We start from the raw sequence: 7,796 nt of genomic DNA, 5'->3' as shown, positions 1-7,796 counted from the left end.
ATGAGGCCTTGAGCCTTGTAATCTTCTATTATGGGCCTTATGTCTTGAAGGACTTCCTTACTTATTGGATATTAATTAATTCTGGGAAAAGGTTTTAAGTGATCTGAATTTTGATGGTAGTTGTGCTGTGAATTTTGCCAACATCAGTTGGAGATTTTGCCCATAAGGAAAATGGTAGCTGATTCAATAAGGACAAATGATCAGTGTTTCCAGAATCTGCTCTAGTACCAACAGAGCTGGAACAAATAAAATATGTCAAGGGTTATTTAATTCACCTAGTTGGTTACTTTGATGACTACTGTACAATTTTAGAAATATTCTTCTCTTTTGGGAGGAAGAAATTCTGGCATGATAATTCTCTAAGAAGTCTCAGCCTAATAAAAGGACAGAGGTGGAGGAACTAAGGAGAAAATGGTGTGTATCTCTCAAAGGGCCTAAATGAAAGTGAATAAGTTCAGAGACAGAAAACTCTTGATGTTTAGTACAGATCCCCACTATTTGAACTGTCTTAGTATTCCAAGGCAGGGGCACTTTTATAGCAGTGTGGTGAAGCCCTGAGAGTGTGGCTCCAGTATCAATTAGGACTAGAAAAAATTCATCTCCAATCTGGAAAAAATATTTCTCCAAACTGATTAAGAGGGAAGATTGAGAAGAGCTGCTATAGTTCCTCAAAGCCCCATATTGAGAATTGGGAGGATGTTGGAAAGGCTGGTTAGAGGGCTAAAGATGCCTAAAGCCCTTAAATTTGTAACAATTTCTATTCCAGTGTCCTGGCTACTTGCGATAATAGTAAAAACTAGGAAGGTTTTGTTTTTGTTTAGGAGCCTTCATTTGCTGAAATTGAAGATTAAGAATTTTGGTGGTCTTCCTTAGAGGTGACTCATCCCGAGTGGGAGAGAGATGATTATCAAATCTGGAGTGGACATAGTTTCCCATTCCATCCTGGTCCTTTTTACTAGAAGAGAAAGGTCCCAGTTCAGCCAATCAATAAATATCAAGTTAAAAACTACCCAGGTGGAATCAACATCTGAAGGATGACCAGAATTTTCCCTAAAAACAATCTGAAGTTGATTGTAATATTTATGAACAGGTTTATAATATTTCTGTGTGCAAGCTTGAATTTTGTTCCAATCAGCAAGTTTTGGAAAAGTCCTAGGAATCACTGAATGAAATCACTTAGTGATTGCCTGATCCTAATTGTATAATAAGTTAATGAGCTTGTCTCCCAGTTACAATTCTAGAGACCTTTCAGGCTTTTCCCCATTAACTGTTTTCATCTATACTGGGCTTGGCCTTCATTGACAAGTATATGAACTAGATGATATAAGTCAGAGAAACCAGGTTGATAAGTTTAAATTATTATAGCAAATTTCTCAGAAAATATGTGAGGATCTTCAGTTACTTTGGGAAAATATTTGACTATGGCTCACACCAGCTTCAGTCCAGGGAGTATAAGAAATTAGGATTTTAGCCTCTGGATCCTCAGAAGGCCTACTTTACAGGGACAGGATTTGACAAGTTGAGAGGAAGAGTGGGGAGAATTTCAAAGAAAAGGGCAAGTTAGATGAGAGTATTAGTATGGGAGAATTGAGGGTATAGTGGAAGCCTAGGCAGCATAGAAGAGAAGGAGGAAGATGGTGCCAGAGGCAGAGTCCAGTCACAAGGAGCTGAGGGAGAGAGAAAAGATGGTGCTGGAGATAGTGCTTGAGACAAAGAAGCGCAAAAAGAAGAGCCTGAGGCTTTAAGGAGCCATTTTATCTTTATCATTTGTTTTGCCTCAGTTAATCTTGAAATCTGTTTGCAGAGAGGCAATTTTAGACTCCTGATAACAATGGGAAACCTCAAAATACAAAGCAAAATAAGAGTTCCACTCAGTTCTGGAAAGTTTTGAGCTATTTTGGTACAAATAAATTTTAAGAAAATTAAGCTTGGGAATTTCAAAAATTTTCCACAATGGCCATTTATATCCTAAATTGACTTTGGTCAGGTTGGTCCATTTAGATAGAAATGTGCATGAAGTATGACTGTGGTTTTTAAACATAAAATTGGCCAGAGTCCTTGTAGGTGGACACCCTCAAAATACTTAGATAACTGGGATCCCATTTCCTAGAAGTTTTTTTTTCCAAAAGTAAGAAACATTTTCAAACAGCTTAAATAGCATACAGCACAAACAACTCAATTAAAACAGCTTGCAAACTAAGCCCAGCCAGTCCTAAAATGACAGTTTGCTCCTGGAGAAGCCAGATAGTCTTCTTCTTCTTCTTCTTCTTTTTTTTTTTTTTTAGCCGAGATATAGTTGATTTACCCATATTTTTTTTTTTTTTTTTTTTTTTTTTTTTTTTTAGCCAGTCTCCAGAGAGCAGCCCTTCCAAAGAAGTAGGCTGATGTCTGAAAATCCCAGCATCATTTTGGAAAAAGAAAACCTGTTCCTAAAAGAATGGGTCAAAGGCTAGCCAGCTTTAAGAGAAGCACCCCCTATTCCAAAGGAAATGTGCCAAAGGCTAGCCAGTTTCAGTGAAATAATCTGATCTCAAAATCAGACCATTGTGCAAAATTGGTATTCACATACACAATCTTTCAAAAGATTCTGAATAAAGCCTGGAGAGATTCAAATGTAAAGAGAATGTGAGCTTCGATACAAGAGAAACACATACCTTCAAATTCTAGGGTGGACAAGAAAAGCAGTGAGTGACAATGGGCTCAATGTTGAGTACCACACTCATTTGCACACCAGTGCTGGAGCCATTGGGAGTCTTCTCTGGTCCCTGTATGGGCCACCGAAACATTTACCTGAAACAAATAGACTGCCAGATATTTCCCCAGTAAAGATACATTTATTTAGATCAACAGAAAATTGCAATTTGGAGTCTGCAACCATGATGAACCATGTGCAAGTCCTCCAAATGGCAAGGGAAGGACAACACTTTTATGGAGAGGAAGAGGTAGTTGGGATGGCTATAGTAAACAAAGGGTACATGGCTTTTCTTTGGCTGAGTCCTTGCTAGCAAACAAGTGGAGTCTTTGTTCTTCTTGTTTGGATATTCTATCATCATCAGGGCATGAGAGCCCCCCCCTTCTGGATTCCCAACTGTCTAATTGAGGTTTCTATTTATGAATTTTTTTGTGCAATTAAATTAATCATTCTAATATGTACAATTCAAAGGAATTTACTATATTCACAATATTGTGCAACCATCAACTCTATATAGTTCCAAAATATTTTTATTACACAAAAGAAAAACCCATACCCATTAAGCAGCCACTCTCTGTTATTCCCACTCCCGAGCCCTGGCAACCACTTAATCTACTTTCTGTCTCTATGGATATACCTATTCTGGATATGTCATATAATTGGAATAATACAATATGTGACTTTTTGTGTCTTGCTTGATTCACTTGCCATAATGTTTTTGAAATTCATCTATGTTGTACTACTTTATTGCTTTTTATGATCAAATAAGATTCCATTGTATGAATGTACCACAATTTGTTTATCCACTTATAAGTCAGTGAAATTCAGGTTTTTTCCACCTTTTGGCTATTGTGAATATGCTGCTATGGACACTCATAACTTGTGTGTAGTTTTTGCTTGAGCACATATTTTCTATTGTTCTGGGTATATAATGAGTGGAATTTGGAATTTTATGTTACACTTTTTGAGGAACAGCCAAACTATTTTCCAGAGCAGCTTCACCATTTTACATTCCCACCATCAATCTATGAGGGTTTCAATTTCTCCACATCCTCTTCAACACTTGTTATTTTCTTATTTTTAAATATAGCTATCCTAGCAGTTATTAAGTAACTTATTGTGATTTTTATTTGCATTTCCCTGAAAGCTAACAATGTTGAGCATCATTTCATGTGTTTATTGGCCATTCAGGTATCTTCTTTAGAGAGATGTTTATTCAGATCCTTTGATCATTTTTAATTGGGTTATTTGTCTATTTATTATTGAGTGTAAGAGCTCTTTATTTTAGAGGCAAGTTCTTTATCAGATATAATTTGAAAATACTTTACCCCACTTTGTGTGTTATTTTTCACTCTCTTGAGAGTGTCCTTTGATGCACAAAATATTTTAATTTTGATGAAGTTCAATTTATGTATTTTTCTTTTCTTTCATGAGCTCTTGGTGTCATATATGAGAAAACATTGCTAAATCCAAGGTCATGAAGGTTTACCCTAAGTTTTCTTCTAAGAGTTTTAACTCTTACATCTAAGACTTTGATTAATTTTGAGGTACATTTTGTATATGGTGTAAAGTAGAAGTTTAACTTTATTATTTTATATGTGGATAGCACATTTCCCAGCCACATTTGTTGAAGAGACTATTTTCTCCTACTTAATGAGAAAATCAATTGACCATAGAGACAGTTTTACTTCTGAACTCTCAATTCCAGGCCATTGATATATGTGTCTATTCTTATGCCAATACCACACATTTAAAAAAAAATTATTAGAGTATAGTTGATTTAAAATGTTGTGTTAGTTTCAGGTGCACAGCAAAGTGAATCAGTTATACATTTACACATATCCACTCTTTTTTTTTCCTTAGATTCTTTTCCCATACAGACCATCACAGAGTATTGAGTAGAGTTCCCTGTGCTATACAGCAGGTTCTTATTAGTTATCTGTTTTATATACAATAGTGTGTATATGTCAATATACCACACTGTTTTGATGACCATAGATTTGTACTAAGTTTGGAAATTGGGAAGCATGAGCCCTCTGAATTTGTTCTTCAAGATTATTTTGACTATTCTTTGTCACTTATAACTCCATATGACTTTTAGGATCAGATTTTTCACTTCTACAAAAAAGGACATTGGGATTTTGATAAGGATTTCATTGAATCTATAGATTGCTTTGGGGCATAGTGCCATCTTAAAAATATCAAGTCTTCCAATTCATGATCATCTGATGCCTTTCCATTTATTTATTTTTTCTTTATTTTCTTCCAGCATCATTTTCTAGTTTTCACTGTAGAAGCCTTGTAGCTCCTTGTTTAAACATATTTCTAAGTATTTTATTTTTGTAATTGTCTTGTAAATAAAATTTTCTTAATTCCATTTTCAGTTTATTCATTGCCATTTTGTAGAAATGCAACTGATATTCACATATTGATCTTGTATCCTGCAACTTTGGTCACTTTGTTGATTAAACATAATTAGTTTTCTTGTGGATTTTTAAAGACTTCCTATATATAAGATCCTGTCATCTGAGAATAGAGATAATTTTACTTCTTCCTTTCCAATTTGGTTGTCTTTATTTTTCTTACCTAATTTCTCTGACTAGAACTTTATGTACAATGTTGAACAGAGGTGGTAAAAGCCAGCATCCTTAGACTTGTTTCTGATCTTGGAGGGACAGTTTTCAGTATTTTACCATTGAATTATAAATGTTAGCTGTAGGTTTTTCATAACTGCTCTTTCTCGTGCTTAAGAAGTTCCCTTCAAGTCTTAATTTGTCTAGTGCTTTATCATGAAATCATGTTGGATTTTATCAAATGCTTTTTCTGCATCACTTGTGATCATGATTTTTAAAACTTGTTCTTTGTTTTATTAATGTAGTTTATTATATTTGCTGACTTTCTTATGTTGAATAAGCCTTGCACTTTGGGGATAAATCCCACTGGATATGATGTGTAACCCACTTCGTATGCTGAAGGATTTGGATTGTTAGGATTTTGTTGAAGATTTTTATATTTGTATTCACAAAGGATGTTGGACTACAGCTGTCTTTTCTTGTGATTTCTTTATCTGGCTTTTGTATCAGCATAATATACCCTCAAACAATTGTGTTAGAAAGTGTTCATTCCATTTCTATTTTTTTGGAATAGGTTAATTAGTGCTAATTCTTTAAAAAAAATGTTTGGTAGAATTCATCAGTGAAATCACCTGGTCCTGAGTTTTTTGTTTGTTTTGTTTTGTTTACTTTTTGTTTGTTGTTGTTTTGCTTTGTGTTTTAGTAGGATATGTTGATTACTGAGTCCATCTTTACATTTTTTTAAGTCTGTTTCTATTTTCTCTTTCATCATGAATCTGTTTTGATAGTTTGTGTGTTTCTAGGAATTTGTTTCATCTACATTATCTAATTGGCATAGAATTGTTCATAGTATTCTCTTATAATCCTTTTTATTTCTGTAAGATCTCTTATTAATGTCCCCACTTTCGTTTCTGATTTTAGTTATGTGAATCTTCTCTTTTTTATCTTTGTCAATCTAAAGTTTTGTATGTATATATAAAGTAATTACTTTTTACATTTTTTTATTGAATGAGTAAATAATCATTTTTAAAGTAATTGCAATTAAGAAGAACTTACTATTGCCATTTTGGTATTTTCTTTTCAATATGTCTTATTTCTGTTTTGTTTCATAATTCCTTCATTACTTCCTCCTGTGTGATTTTTTTTCCTACTTTCCCATTTTGATTGCCTTCTCATTTTCCCCCATATATTTTGTGTTTTCCTTAGTAGTTACCCTGGGGATTACATTTAACAACTTTTATTTATTTATTTATTTATTTATTTATTTATATTGAATTATAGATGATTTACAATGTTGTCTTTGTTTCTGGTGTAGTGCAAAGTGATTCAGCTATATATATATATACATATATATATATATATATATACTTTTTCATATTCTTTTCCATTTCTGTTTATTACGGCATATTTAATATATTTCCCTGTGCTATACAGTAAGACGTTTTTTTATCTATTTTATATGTAATAGTTTGTATCTGCTAATCTCAATTTCCTAATTTATCCTTCTCCCCCCCCTTTCTTATTTGGTAACCATAAGTTTGTTTTCTGTATCTGTAAGTCTGTTTATGTTTTGAAAAGAAGTTCATTTGTGTCATATTTTAGATTACACATATAAGTGATATCATATGATATTTGTCTTTCTCTTTATGATTTACTTCAGTTAGTATGACAATCTCTAGGTCCATCCACATTGCTGCAAATGACATTATTTCATTTTTTGCATGGCTTAGTATTCCATTGTGTGTGTGTGTGTGTGTGTGTTTGTGTGTGTGTGCATATATATATATATATATATATATATATGTATATATATATATATCTCACATGTTCTTTATCCATTCATTTGTTGATGGACATTTAGGTGGTTTCCATGTCTTGGCTATTGAGAATAGTGCTGCTATGAACATAGGGGTGCATGCATCTCTTTGAATTACAGTTTTGTCTGGATATATGCTCAGGAGTGGGATTGCTGGATCATATGGTAATTCCATTTCTTGTTTTCTGAGGAACCTCCATACTGTTTTCCATGGTGGCTGCACCAACTTACATTCCCACCAACAGTGTAGGAGGGTTCGCTTTTCTCTACATCCTCTCCAGCATTTATTGTTTCTTGACATTTTAATGATGGTCATTCTTAGCAGCATGAAACTAATTAGTGATATTGAACATCATTTCATGTGCCTATTGCCTATTGTATGTTTTCTTTGGAAAAAAGTATCTATTTAGGTCTTCTGCCCATTTTTTGGTTGGGTTGTTTGTAGTTTTTTTTTTGTTTTCTTATTGAGTTGTCTGAGCTGTTTCTGTATTTTAGAATTTAAGCCCTTGTCAGTTGCATCACTCGTAAATACTTTCTCCCACTCTGTAGGTTGTATTTTCATTTTGTTTATGATTTCCTTTTGTGTGCATAAGTTTTTAAGTTTGAGTAGTTCCCATTTCTTTATTTTTTCTTTTATTTCTATTGCCTTGGGAGACTGACCTAAGAAAACATTGGTACAATTTATGTCAGAGAATGTTTTACTTATGTTCTTTTC

This window comes from Lipotes vexillifer, unplaced genomic scaffold (genome assembly GCF_000442215.2).
Source record: "Lipotes vexillifer unplaced genomic scaffold, Lipotes_vexillifer_v1.1 scaffold307, whole genome shotgun sequence".
NCBI lineage: Eukaryota > Metazoa > Chordata > Mammalia > Artiodactyla > Lipotidae > Lipotes > Lipotes vexillifer.
This window is presented reverse-complemented; position numbering follows the sequence as displayed.